The sequence below is a fragment of the Salvelinus alpinus genome, chromosome 14, assembly GCF_045679555.1.
Source record: "Salvelinus alpinus chromosome 14, SLU_Salpinus.1, whole genome shotgun sequence".
NCBI lineage: Eukaryota > Metazoa > Chordata > Actinopteri > Salmoniformes > Salmonidae > Salvelinus > Salvelinus alpinus.
Window position 1 is genome coordinate 2,041,317 of NC_092099.1, and position 15,345 is coordinate 2,056,661.

General features: G+C 42.8%; 1 protein-coding gene and 1 long non-coding RNA gene across 2 annotated transcripts in view; both read left to right on the top strand.

The window, feature by feature from the left end:
* The window catches only part of LOC139538289 (collagen alpha-1(XVIII) chain-like), a 193,989-nt gene that overhangs the window by 16,343 nt on the left and 162,301 nt on the right, over positions 1–15,345 (top strand). The window lies entirely within an intron of this gene.
* On the top strand, positions 1,085–7,790 carry LOC139538290 (uncharacterized). Its single transcript, XR_011667699.1, has 4 exons — positions 1,085–5,006; positions 5,102–5,694; positions 6,217–6,263; positions 6,369–7,790. It is a non-coding gene; the product is annotated as an uncharacterized lncRNA (long non-coding RNA).

The following is a 15,345-nucleotide window of genomic DNA, read 5'->3' on the forward strand; positions in this document are numbered from 1 at the left end:
ATAATTGAGAATTTCAATAAGCATTTTTCTACGGCTGGCCATGCCTTCCACCTGGCTACCCCTACCCCGGACAACAGCACTGCCCTCCCCTCTGCTACTCGCCCAAGCCTTCCCCATTTCTCTTTCTCCCAAATACAGTCAGCTGATGTTCTAAATGAGCTGCAAAATCTGGACCCTTACAAATCAGCCGGGCTAGATAATCTGGACCCTTTCTTTCTAAAACTATCTGCTGAAATTGTTGCCACCCCTATTACTAGCCTCTTCAACCTCTCTTTCGTGTCGTCTGAGATCCCCAAAGATTGGAAAGCAGCTGCGGTTATCCCCCTCTTCAAAGGGGGGGACACCCTTGACCCTAACTGCTACAGACCTATATCTATCCTACCCTGCCTTTCTAAGGTCTTCGAAAGCCAAGTCAACAAACAGATTACCGACCATTTCGAATCCCACCACACCTTCTCCGCAATGCAATCTGGTTTCAGAGCTGGTCATGGGTGCACCTCAGCCACGCTCAAGGTCATAAACGATATCGTAACCGCCATCGATAGGAAACAATACTGTGCAGCCGTATTCATTGACCTGGCCAAGGCCTTTGACTCTGTCAATCACCACATCCTCATTGGCAGACTCGACAGCCTTGGTTTCTCTAATGATTGCCTCGCCTGGTTCACCAACTACTTCTCTGATCGAGTTCAGTGTGTCAAATCGGAGGGTCTGTTGTCCGGGCCTCTGGCAGTCTCTATGGGGGTGCCACAGGGTTCAATTCTTGGACCGACTCTCTTCTCTGTTTACATCAATGATGTCGCTCTTGCTGCTGGTGATTCTCTGATCCACCTCTACGCAGACGACACTATTCTGTATACTTCTGGCCCTTCTTTTGACACTGTGTTAACAACCCTCCAGGCGAGCTTCAATGCCATACAACTCTCCTTCCGTGGCCTCCAACTGCTCTTAAATACAAGTAAAACCAAATGCATGCTCTTCAACCGATCACTGCCTGCTCCTGCCCGCCTGTCCAACATCACTACTTTGGACGGCTCTGACTTAGAATATGTGAACACCTACAAATACCTAGGTGTCTGGTTAGACTGTAAACTCTCCTTCCAGACTCACATCAAACATCTCCAATCCAAAGTCAAATCTAGAATTGGCTTCCTATTCCGCAACAAAGCATCCTTTACTCATGCTGCCAAACATACCCTTGTAAAACTGACCATCCTACCAATCCTCGACTTCGGTGATGTCATTTACAAAATAGCCTCCAAAACCCTACTCAATAAATTGGATGCAGTCTATCACAGTGCCATCCGTTTTGTCACCAAAGCCCCATATACTACCCACCACTGCGACCTGTACACTCTCGTTGGCTGGCCCTCGCTTCATACTCGTCGCCAAACCCACTGGTTCCAGGTCATCTACAAGACCCTGCTAGGTAAAGTCCCCCCTTATCTCAGCTCGCTGGTCACCATAGCAGCACCTACCTGTAGCACGCGCTCCAGCAGGTATATCTCTCTAGTCACCCCCAAAACCAATTCTTCCTTTGGACGCCTCTCCTTCCAGTTCTCTGCTGCCAATGACTGGAACGAACTACAAAAATCTCTGAAACTGGAAACACCTATCTCCCTCACTAGCTTTAAGCACCAGCTGTCAGAGCAGCTCATAGATTACTGCACCTGTACATAACCCATCTACAATTTAGCCCAAACAACTACCTCTTTACCTACTGTATTTATTTATTAATTTATTTTGCTCCTTTGCACCCCATTATTTATGTCTCTACTTTGCACTTTCTTCCACTGCAAACCAACCATTCCATTGTTTTATTTTTATTTATTTTTTATTTATTTTTTTTATTTTTATTTTATTTTTAGTTTTTATTTTACTTGCTGTGTTGTACTCACTTCGCCTCCATGGCCTTTTATATTTTTATTTATTTATACATATATTTGTTTGCCTTCACCTCCCTTATCTCACCTCACTTGCTCACATTGTATATAGACTTATTTTTATTTTTTTTCACTGTATTATTGACTATATGTTTGTTTTACTCCATGTGTAACTATGTGTTGTTGTATGTGTCGAACTGCTTTGCTTTATCTTGGCCAGGTCGCAATTGTAAATGAGAACGTGTTCTCAATTTGCCTACCTGGTTAAATAAAGGTTAAATAAAATAAATAAAAATAAAAAGTGTCATAGCATGGTGACCAGGGCTTTGAGTTTTTTATTCAAATGTGCAATCTGTAGCTTTCATCTCCTGTCAAAAGTTTGGCCCCTACATTTGCTGTAAACTGAGGTAGTGGAGGCCGTGGCAAATTTAACTATTCGTTTTTTGTTTGACTGAATGTGTTTTCTAGTTGGCTTCCCATTTTTTTCTTTTGAACTGGTGAAGTGAAGTACATTTTTGTACCTTTTTAAACCGCATGAGAGATCAATTGCTGGGGTTCACAACGGGTGGGTCACAACGAGTAAATGAAGGTTCGGTTTGGTTACAATTATGTCAACAAATCATGCCTCCTTTTGCCAAGCTCCACGTTCAAATCACCCCTCCGTCCACTTCGCTTCCCTTCATTGAATGGGGCGCCGTTATTTCATCACCTCCAATGCGTTCAAAGGATCAAACATTTAAGACTGAAAAGCCCAATACGGATTGACCATGCAATGACTGCTTCAAGCAGGATGCACAGCCATCTGGTTTGCATGCCCTGCTGAAGGACCCTATCATGCAGAACAGGTGGTTGGAGTTCGCTGGTCCCCAGTGGTGGTGAGTACACCTGTAGACCATAGACTGCTGGTTATGTATCTGCTTATGTGTATTTTGATAATCATTTTCACTCTCATCGCTAGCATAGCTGACATTTAGCAAGCTAGCTACCCTAACTAGCAAGCTGGCTAACGTTAGCCTACCTCAATACAACCCGGATTTGGCTTGGAAACACTATCATTTCAAAAGAAGGCAAATAATTATTAGGAAAACCTTTTGTCATGATTGTGAGCCAGATTGACTTTAGTTGCAATATAACTTTAGCCAGCTAACTAAGATTGAGGGACCACCGTATTTTAGATAGCTACCAATGCTAATGTTAGCTATTTTTGAAAAACTTTGCTAGTAACAATAATGGAAACATTGGCATCTCTCTAAAGTAAATTTGACGACATCATAATATATATTTCCTACTAATTATTTGCCTACTTTAGCAATGTCATCGTATTTCCAAGCCACTCTTAGTGTAATTTAGACAAAGTCACAATGGCCTCCAAGACTTTTTCCATATTTTGTTACATTACAACCTTATTCTAAAATGGATTGCATTTGTTGTTTTTTCCCTCATCAGTCTACACACTTTCCCCTAATGACAAAGCATAAACAGGTTTTTAGAAATGTTTTCTAATTTATAAAAAAATGTACAACTGAAATATCACATTTACATAAGTTTTCAGCCCCTTTACTTACTCAGTACTTTTGTTGAAGCTCCTTTAGCAGTGATTAAAGCCTGGAGTCGTATTGGGTATGACGCTACAAGCTTGGCACACCTGTATTTGGGGAGTTTCCCCCATTCTTCTCTGCAGATCCCCTCAAGCTCTGTCGGGTTTGAATTGGGAGCGTTGCTGCACAGCTATTTTCAAGTCTCTCTAGAGACGTTTGATCGGGTTCAAGTCTGAGCTCTGGCTGGGCCCACTCAAGGACATTCAGAGACTTGTGCCGAAGCCACCACTGCATTGTCTTGGCTGTGTGCTTAGGGTCGTTATCCTGTTAGACTGGCGCAAAGGTTCACCTTCCAAGGTCCTGAGTGCTCCGGAGCAGGTTTTCATCAAGGATCTCTCTGTACTTTTCTCCGTTCATCTTTCCCTCATTTCTGACTAGTGTCCCAGTCCCTGCCACTGAAAAACATCCCCACAGCATGATGCTGCCACCACCATGCTTCACCGTAGCGATGGTGCCAGGTTTCCTCCAGACGGCACGCTTGGCATTCAAGCTAAAGAGTTCAATCTTGGTTTCATCAGGCCAGAAAATATTTTCTCATGGTCAATGCCTTTTTGGAAAACTAAGCGCTCTCATGAGCCTTTTTACCGAGTGGTTTCTGTCTGGCCACTCTACCATAAAGACTGATTGGTGGAGTGCTGCAGAGATGGTTGTCCTTCTGGAAAGTTCTCCAATCTCCACAGGGGAACTCTGGAGCTCTGTCAGAGTGACCATCGGGTTCTTGTTCACCTCCCTGACCAAGGCCCTTCTCCCCCGATTGCTCAGTTTGGGCGGGCGGACAGCTCTAGGAAGAGTCTTGGTGGTTCCAAACGTCTTCCATTTAAAAATGATGGAAGCCACTGTGTTCTTGGACCTTCAATGCTGCAGACATTTTCTAGTACCCTTCCCCAGAACTGTGCCTCGACACAATCCTGTCTCGGAGCGCTACAGACAATTCATTCGACCTCATTGCTTGGTTTTTGCTCTGCCAAGCACTGTCAACTGTGAGACCTTATATAGACAGGTGTGTGCCTAAATAAGGGGATTCTGTTTTTATTAATACTTTTCTAAACTTGTTTTCGCATTGTCATTATAGGGTATTGTGTGTAGATTGCTGAGGTTTTATTTAATCCATTTTAGAATAAGGCTGTTTACGTAACAAAATTTGGAAAAAGTTGAGGGGTCTGAGTACTTTCCGAAGGCACTAAGTATTTGATGCAGCTATTGTGGTACTAGCTAACCCATGTCTGACAACAACAGTGTACTAACTAGCAGCAACAAACTCAAACCAACCCAGGACCATAGCAAAACATGTCAAAGTTGGTTGCATCGTGCACACCGGCCAGAATCCAATCCAATCTGGAGCCATTCAGTCTGCATCTGTAAAGCATAGAATGAGCTTCCAAACCAAATGACGCTATTTTCCGAGCTATGTTTATAATCGAGAGATGATGACAATCGTTGACCCTGTTTTTCAAAGTGCACAGTTGGGTACCAGACTGATCGCCTGGTCATGAACGGATGCCGGGACCTACGAGAAGGAGCGAAGGTGGGTATCATAACATGTCGTCCAGCAATGTGATTGCAGTGGTTTAGGGACCGCCAGAAATAATTTAAATAATTGTTCACTTGCTATTTTCACAGCTTGTCAGGCAAGACCTCAGCATAAAAGTGTCATGCGACACAAGTACCCTTGTGACACCACCTCCGTTGTTGCCAGAGTCTTCCTTGATTCCTGTGAAAAGGACACACCATTATGAGCTCTCTGATAGTGACCCGAGTTACTGCCCTGATGACACAGGCGGCTTCATCAATGACAGGCAATGTGTTATGTGAAAAGTTGTATTAAAAAATACTCTGCTTGATAAACTAGTAGGCTCATTCCCCCAGTCAAGCAGCTACAACTAGTAGTCATTTTGGTTGTGAAGTGCATTAACAAAAATGCTTTGTCCTTTCTTTAGAACTAAATGCAATTCACCACTTGGCTGTCTATTATATCACCCTGTCGCAGGCCCTCCCAGTCATCACCACCACATAAGATTGCCTGCTGCAATTTGCAGCTGAACATGCAGCATAGGGAAGACCAGCAATGGGGCCCTCATCAGCATCATGCAGACATGCCCTCTCTGTAAGCATTCCTGTGAATGGAACGGTCAGCCACCTGTGGGCAAGAATCCGGCAAGCAACCTTCAACAGGAACAGATTTCACAGGCTCCTTATTTGTACAAATACACAAGGTAACCCACTTCATTACTTTAATACATTTGATAACCCAATTGTGAAACATCATTTATGTAAACTGACATTTTAGTTGTTGCTTGTTTTCTACTTGGATGCATATAATGTCCAGGGCATAACCCTCGTCTGGTGGAACCAGCCTGATCGCTGTCTTCTATCTTTTTCACTTTACATTTTATAATAACTGAAGTGAAATAGAAAGGTGAACGCAGCGAACAGGTTGGTTCCACCAGGCTAATCATAACCATCCTTAAAAATGTAATCAATGGTCTGTGTGTGTCCGACCAGTATTTTTGGTGAGAGGCCAGGAGCTGCTCTTTGCTACAATGCCCATCAATGGGGCTCTGTCAAAGGCCTCACCTCTTGCCTGCTCACCAACATTCGTCAATGGGGAGAACAGAATTATGTAGGTTTAGTCAGACCTGTTCAAACTTGAACATAGTATATGTTTTTGTGTCAGATATTACGTATCCCTGACTACCATTGGTAATAGAACAGTGACTGTATGTATGTGTTCACAGATACATGAGGTACAAAGAGACCTGGCACTCAACACATCCACAATGAGGTGATGACTAATAATACAGTACATCACAAATGTCCAGTAATACAACACCCTTTTCATTCCATGTGTCAGTGATGAACTTTGCCTCAACTCTGCCTATTTCTACAGGTGGACTGGAGATGCTATTGCCAGACTGCAGCCTCAGTCAATTAATGGGGAGACCATAATTGGCAAGGTTCAATCTGACCTGTTCAAGCTTCAACATAGTACTGATCCTAACTGCCATTGGTAATAAAACAGTGACTGTGTGCATGTGTTCACAGAAACATGTATGGAACCAGCACATGGAGACTTCCAAGTCCAGACTGACAGACAGCCTTGATACTGATGTCTCTGAATGGAAAGACCTGGCGTTCAAATTTTACTACACAATTTTGATTTGTACTGTCTTTTTTTTATTAGTGAATTGAATGGTATCAGTCAAATTGTATTGTGCATCAGGATCAGGGAACTCCTGTTCTATACGGGACACCACACAGGAAGGTATGTCCACTCTGACATGTTTGCCAAGGTAGCCCCATTATGACATAACATTGAAGGTTGTGCAATATTTAGACTTAAGGATGCCACCCTTTAGATAAAATACATAACGGTTCCGTATTTCACTGAAAGAATAAACGTTTTGTTTTCGAAATGATAGTGTCTGGATTCGACCATATTAATGACCAAAGGCTCGTATTTCTGTGTGTTATAATTAAGTCTATGATTTGATAGAGCAGTCTGACTGAGCGATGGTAGGCAGCAGCAGGCTTGTACGCATTCATTCAAACAGCACTTTCATGCGTTTTGCCAGCAGCTCTTCGCAATGCTTCAAGCATTGAGCTGTTTATGACTTCAAGCCTATCAACTCCCGAGATTAGGCTGGTGTAACCGATGTGAAATGGCTAGCTAGTTAGCGGGGTGCGCGCTAATAGCGTTTCAATCGGTGATGTCCCTCGCTCTGAGACTTGGAGTAGTTGTTCCCCTTGCTCTGCAAGGGCCGTGGCTTTTGTGGAGCAATGGGTAACGATGCTTCGAGGGTGGCTGTTGTCGATGTGTTCCTGGTTCGAGCCCAGGTAGGGGCGAGGAGAGGGACGGAAGCTATACTGTTACACTGGCAATACTAAAGTGCCTATAAGAACATCCAATAGTCAAAGGAAAATGAAATACAAATGGTATAGCGAGAAATGGTCCTATTATAACTACAACCTAAAACTCTTACCTGGGAATATTGAAGACTCATGTTAAAAGGAACCACCAGCTTTCATATGTTCTCATGTTCTGAGCAAGGAACTTAAACGTTAGCTTTTTTACATGGCACATATTGCACTTTTACTTTCTTCTCCAACACTTTGTTTTTGCATTATTTAAACCAAATTGAACATGTTTCATTATTTATTTGAGGCTAAATTGATTTTATTGATGTATTATATTAAGCTAAAATAAGTGTTCATTCAGTATTGTTGTAATTGTCATTATTACAAATAAAACAAATCGGCCGATTTTAATCGGTATCTGCTTTTTTTGGTCCTCCAATACGGTATCTGCGTTGAAAAATCATAATCGGTAGACCTCTAGCCGCTAGGCATCTGTATCAGCTGGGAATGACAATGAAAAGTGCACATTGTTATATTAGCGGAACAATGCTTCTGTTGTATTATGTAAAGGGTTATTTATTCTACATGGATTTGTTCCTACATTTGAAAGTTATCAAAACACTTACTTTTGAACATCTACATAAATTCAGCAATTGCTTTCTCATATTACTCTGTAGGCTACTGATGTATTCAACGCTTCCCCTGGCATCTCACCATACATCTGTCGTGATTGAGTGGGGCGAAACAGCTGTTGTCAAGGTTCTGACAGATGGGTGTGTCTTGGTGGTGGCAAGGACATACCCAAGAAACACCCACATCAAACCACACCCCCAAGCCAACTTGCGTTTGGCTTCTGTCATGGCCACCAGCATTTCTTGAGGAAGCCAAAAACGTGATATAGAGTCTGTACTCTATCTGCTTTGAACCATCAGACATTGGTTTCTGATGTGCGTGCAGAATAGGGGGTTAATGTCAACAAAAGCGGTGCTATTTGCTATCATCTATCTTCTTCCCTTTCAGGAGAAGTATTCTACAAAACATCCTTTAGAATCGCACTGACAGCTGTTATTAGTATTTTAATGTGCTGTCTCTGCTTACTGTTTCAGGTGCTCTCGCCCAGACTCATACCAGCCCAGTGTCAAAAAACTGGTTTGACAGTTCCAAAACACAGAGGGAAACAATAATTACTGCTTATGTTTTAAGGACGGTGGATTTGTACCTCCACTTCTTGTGTACCTAGCCATCTCCAGTGCTAATAGCACACTGAGCCACCTTAGCTCACCATAAGTCGTTCCTGTTCAATGTGAAACCCTCACTTGTTTGCGCTTCTTTCACAGCCGTAATGTAAGTGAAAGCTAACAGAACATGATGCTTCACCCAGCAAATGACAGGTCTCCCGATACCATGTTTCTCTGAAATTGCAATTCACTTCAGACCGGGGTGTCAAGTAGAGGTCTGAGTGGGACTGATTTTTTTTCTCCATCCCACTCCTGGCTGCACCTGCAGCTTTTCATACCACATACGCCCGCTGGCTTTCTGTCCGACTCGCTCCCACAAGAACTGGTCCCGAACCCAACCGCAGTCCCGCAATGTTTTTTTTTTAGGTGTATGTGATGCAACTTGCTTGCCAGCCATGGTCCCAGCAATTTCAAATGTATTTGTCACATACACATGGTTAGCAGGTGTTAATGCAAGTGTAGCGAAATGCTTGTGCATGTAGTTCCGACCATGCAGTAATATCTAACAAGTAATATAACCTAACAATTTCACAACTACCTTATCCACACAAGTGTAAAGGAATGAATATGACTAGGTACATAAAAATATATAAATGAGTGATGGCCGAACGGCATAGGCAAGATGCAGTAGATGGTTTCGAGTACAGTATATACATTTGAGATGAGTAATGTAGGGTATGAGAACACTATATAATATAAAGCGGCATTGTTTAAAGTGGTTAGTGATACATTACATCAAGATGGCAAGATGCAGTAGATGGTATAGCGTACAGTATATACATATGAGATGATGAATAATGTAGGGTATGAGAACACTATATAATATAAAGTGGCTAGTGATAAATTGATTACATACATTTTTCCATTATTAAAGTGGCTGGAGTTGAGTCAGTATGTTGGCAGCAGCCACTGAATGTTAGTGATGGCTGTTTAACAGTCTGATGGCCTTGAGATAGAAGCTGTTTTTCAGTCTCTCAGTCCCCGCTTTGATGCACCTGTACTGACCTCGCCTTCTGGATGATAGCGGGGTGAACAGGCAGTGGCTCGGGTGGTTGTTGTCCTGGATCTTTTTGGCCTTCCTGTGACATCGGGTAGTGTCCTGGAGGGCAGGTAGTTTGCACCCGGTGATGCGTCTATCCTCTGGAGAGACTTCCGGTTATGGGCGGAGCAGCTGCCGTACCAGGCGGTGATACAGCCCGACAGGATGCTCTCGATTGTGCATCTGTAAAAGTTTGAGTGTTTTTGGTGACAAGCCGAATTTCTTCAGCCTCCTGAGGTTGGAGGTGCTGCTGCGCCTTCTTCACCACGCTGTCTGTGTGGGTGGACCATTTCAGTTTGTCCGTGATGTGTACGCCGAGGAACTTAACTCTCCACTATTGTCCCGTCACCCTCTCCACTGCTGTTTCCTGAAGTCCACGATCATCTCCTTAGTTTTGTTGACATTGAGTGTGAGGTTATTTTCCTGACACCACACTCCGAGGGCCTTCACCTCCTCCCTGTAGGCTGTCTCGTCGTTGTTGGTAATCAAGCCTACCACTGTAGTGTCGTCTGCGAACTTGATGATTTGAGTTGGAGGTGTGCATGGCCACGCAGTCGTGGGTGAACAGGGAGTACAGGAGAGGGCTGAAAACGCACCCTTGTGGGGACCCAGTGTTGAGGATCAGCGGGGTGAAGATGTTACCTACCCTCACCACCTGGGGGTGGCCCGTCAGGAAGTCCAGGACCCAGTGGCACAGGGCGGGGTCGAGATCCAGGGTCTCGAGCTTAATGACGAGTTTGGAGGGTACTATGGTGTTAAATGCTGAGCTGTAGTTGATGAACAGCATTCTTACATAGTTATTCCTCTTGTCCAGATGGGTTAGGGCAGTGTGCATTGTGATGGCGATTGTGTCGTCGGTGAACCTATTGGGGCGGTAAGCAAATTGGAGTGGGTCTAGGGTGTCAGGTAGGGTAGAGGTGATATGGTCCTTGACTAGTCTCTCAAAGCACTTCATGATGACGGAAGTGAGTGCTACAGGGCGGTAGTCATTTAGCTCAGTTACCTTAGCTTTCTTGGGAACAGGAACAATGGTGGCCCTCTTGAAGCATGTGGGGACAGCAGACTGGGATAATGATTGATTGAATATGTCTGTAAACTCACCAGCCAGCCAGCTGGTCTGCGCATGCTCTGAGGACGTGGCTGGGGATGCCGTCTGTGTTAACACGTTTAAATGTTTTACTCGCGTTGGCTACAGTGAAGGAGAGCCCGCAGGTTTTGGTAGCGGGCCGTGTCAGTGGCACTGTATTGTCCTCAAAGCGAGCAAAAAAGTTGTTTAGTCTGTCTGGGAGCAAAACATCGTGATCCGCGACGGGGCTGTTTTTTTGAAAATTCTTATTTTCAATGACTGCCTAGGAACAGTGGTTTAACTGCCTGTTCAGGGGCAGAATGACAGATTTGTACCTTGTCAGCTCAGGGATTTGAACTAGTCCACAACTCTAACCACTAGGCTAACCTGCCACCCCATTTGATTAGATTAGGCCTACTGTAATTTGTAGAGCGCAGAGTTGGAGAGAGAGCAGACACTTGCATATAGCCTATCTTTTTAGGAATGGAATGATTTTGATGGACACATTTGGGTGATCAATATACATTTTTAGGTAATGTAGTAAACTATAGTACATTTCCTTGGAAAGGTAACTGCCCCATGCTTCATCGCCCATGCATAGGCTGTAGCCTACTCTACTTGATCTCGCACGAAGCCTATGTCTACCTAGTTCGAACGCATACAAAGCAGAAAGGCAGCTTTCCAAACATTCTGCGGGACCCCAAAAATATTTTCATCCCAAAGTTGTCCGTCTGACCGCCTGCTCCCGCCTTCAGCATGAAAAATGCAGAGCGAGACACAGTTATTCTCTGTCTTGACCCGCAAGTTCCGTGTGCATCCCACGGGATTACAGCCATATTGTTGTAAACATAAGAAAGTGCCTAATTACGGGGCACTCGGGAGACCGGGGTTCAAATCCCTGTTGGGGAAGAAGGATTTTCCTGTCCATGTAAATAAGAATTTGTTCTTAACTGATTCCATATGTGTTATTTCATAGTTGAGATGTCTTCGCTATTATTCTACATTGTAGAAAATTGTAAAAATATAGAAAAATCCTGGAATGAGTAGGTTTGTCAAACTTTCACTGGTACCTGCTTAATTGATTTGATTAATATTATGGTGTTTGTATTCAATGAAAAACCCTCTGGGTTCCTGTTTGGATGTAACGAAAAATATGGTGCTGTACAATGTGAGGTACAATACTGGGCTTTTTAGCTAAAGAATCCCTGTGTCGGGTGGACGAGAGACCGGGGTTCAAATCCCCGACGGGGAGGATGGAGTAGGCTTGTCTCAGAGCAGCATGAAACGGTGCTAAAATAGTTGTAGGCTTTTACTTTTAACTTCAATATGCTCTTTAAATGAATAAGACCTACACCCATTTTTAACAGCATATCTACAAATATTTTTTCAATGATGTGACTCGAATAATTATATTTAGAGGATTGAGGACTCTATATTAATATCTAAGGGGCATTTTCCATTAGGATCTGTGAGAATATTTGAGACTAAGGGGCTTTTATCGAATTCTAAATTAATGAATAATAATAATAATTTTGTTTAAATAGTTGCAATATTTTGGAGATTTCGTTTTCATTTAACCAAGAGTGAGTGAGAAAGCCAATTCTTGAACATGGTGAGACATTCTCACCAATTTGTAAATAAAGCCAGTTTGTTATTTAAGTTTCTCCAAATATAAATAATTCTAATTTGAATATTTAGCAGTCATCACTTGCTTATTATATTCAGTCAACACATACAGTTGAAATTGGAAGTTTAAATACACCTTAGCCAAATACATTTAAACTCAGTTTTTCACAATTCCTGACATTTAATCCTAGTAAGAATTCCCTGTCGGGATCACCACTTTATTTTAAGAATGTGAAATGTCAGAATAAAAGTATAGAGAATGATTTATTTCAGCTATTATTTCATTCATCACATTCCCAGTGGGTCAGAAGTTTACATACACTCAATTAGTATTTGGTAGCATTGCCTTTAAATTGTTTAACCTGGGTCAAATGTTTTGTGTAGCCTTCCACAAGCTTCCCACAATAAGTTGGGTGAATTTTGGCCTATTCCTCCTGACAGAGCTGGTGTAACTGAGTCAGGTGTGTAGGCCTCCTTGCTCACACACTCTTTTTCAGTTCTGCCCACACATTTTCTATGGGATTGGGGTCAGGGCTTTGTGATGGCCACTCCAATACCTTGACTTTGTTGTCCTTAAGCCATTTTGCCACAACATTGGAAGTATGCTTGTGGTCATTGTCCATTTGGAAGACCCATTTGCGACCAAGCTTTAACTTCCTGACTGATGTCTTGAGATGTTGCTTCAATATCCACATAATTTCCATGCCTCATGATGCCATCTATTTTGTGAAGTGCACCAGTCCGTCCTGCAGCAAAGCACCCCCACAACATGATGCTGCCACCCCCGTGCTTCACGGTTGGGATGGTGTTCTTCAGCTTGCAAGCATCCCCCTCTTTCCTCCAAACATAATGATGGTCATTATTACCAAAAGGTTCTATTTTTGTTTCATCAGACCAGAGGACAATTCTTCAAAAAGTACGATATTTGTCCCCATGTGCAGTTGCAAACCGTAGTCTGGCTTTTTTTATGGTGGTTTTGAAGCAGGCCGCTCCGCAAGGAAGAAGCCACATTCAGGCTATGTCGATATAGGACTCGTTTTACTGTGGATATAGATACTTTTGTACCTGTTTCCTCCAGCATCTTCACAAGGTCCTTTGCTGTTGTTCTGGGATTGATTTGCACTTTTCGCACCAAAGTACGTTCATCTCTAGGAGAGAGGACGCATCTCCTTCCTGAGCGGTATGACGGCTGCGTGGTCCCATGGTGTTTATTCTTGCGTACTATTGTTTGTACAGATGAACGTGGTACCTTCAGGCGTTTGGAAATTGCTCCCAAGGATGAACCAGACTTGTGGAGGTCTTCAATTTTTTTTCTGAGGTCTTGGCTGATTTCTTTTGTTTTTCCCATGATGCCAAGCAAGGAGGCACGGAGTTTGATGGTAGGCCTTGAAATACATCCACAGGTACACCTCCAATTGACTCAAATTATGTCAATTAGCCTATCAGAAGCTTCTAAGGCCATGACATAATTTTCTCGAATTTTCCAAGCTGTTTAAAGGCACAGTCAACTTAGTGTATGTAAACTTCTGACCCACTGGAATTGTGATACAGTGAAATAATCTGTCTGTAAACAATTGTTTGAATAATTACTTGTGTCATGCACAAAGTAGATGTCCTAACTGACTTGACAAAACTATGGTTTGACATTTATGGTGTGGTTGACAAATGAGTTTTAATGACTCCAACCTAAGTGTATGTAAATTTCCGACTTTAACTGTGTTAAGAATATCATGGAATATTTGAACGTTTTCGTCTCAGAGCTGAAATAGACGTCCGCAGCGGGAAGGCTATGTATTCTGTGTGAATCTCTCTTCGGTTACACATCCTTGGAATAGCAGAACAGCACTACGGTCCGAGCGGCCCTTGCTGTGCCTGGTGAGCAGTTGGTCAAGTTCTGTTATCAGAAGACAAACCCGCCACGTATGTTGACTCTGCCTGTCGGAGGTGGAATTCCAGAGCTCACAGGTGTGCCTGGCATGGATTGTGACTCCATCTCGTTCCTCGCCCTTTTCAACGCATGAGTGAGGCAATGATTCCAATGATTCGTCTGACAAACGAACTTTGCGCCCTGCAGGCCCAGGCATAGATCAAAGCTGGCGAGACATTCAATAACGTCATCTTCACAGACTGATCAACCGTGGCCTTTGAGCAATTTGCTCAAAATTGCTACAGAAAAAAAAGGAAGAAGATCAAGAAGCTTAACGAAAGCATGAAGATGTTAATGAAGAAATGTTGTTTTGAGGTAGAAATGTAACACTTTAGAGTACTTAAGCATCGAATACATTGCAGGTTGAGGGATTTTCACAACAGTTGCCGGGCTATAAAAAGTCTATTGTCCTGTTAATAGAAAACATTTGCATGATGGGCTACAGTCTTTATTGTATCCCCAATGTCACACATTTATCTACCTTTCCGATTACTTTTCTAGTTTGGGATTTACAAATGTGCGCTTCTAATTATTAATTACATTGTTTTAGTTCGAACGTGCATACTTTTTTATTTAAATTATTGTTTTATGTAGGATGCTACATTTTTGACCAGTTGCAATTGTAAAAACATCCTACTTCTATTAGGCTGTTAAGCCTCATAGCCTACCTCAGCCAGTTGTTATTTTATATAGGTCTAGGCTCCGAAGAAATACTCCAATTAAGCCTTCTTGTTGTTTGTAAAGTCAAATTAAAATTAAGATTACTGTTGAAATGAATTTCTCGATTGGTGTAGGTTTTCGCCATCTGTTGGTGTGCAACACTTGCATAACAAGTTAGCTATATTTTCAGCACCAGCCACTGTTCACCTCCTATTGTTGCCCTGTGGTTGCCACCAGTTGTTTTTTAAATTGAATCTTTATTTAACTAGGCAAGTCAGGTAAGAACAAATTCTTATTTACAATGAAGGCCTACCCCGGCAAAACCCGGATGACGCTGGGCCAGTTGTGCGCCGCCCTATGGCACTCCCATTCACGGTCGGATGTGATACAGGCTGAATTCGAACCAAGGACCATAGTAAAGCCTCTTGCACCGTGTGTAGGTAGATGTGGAAA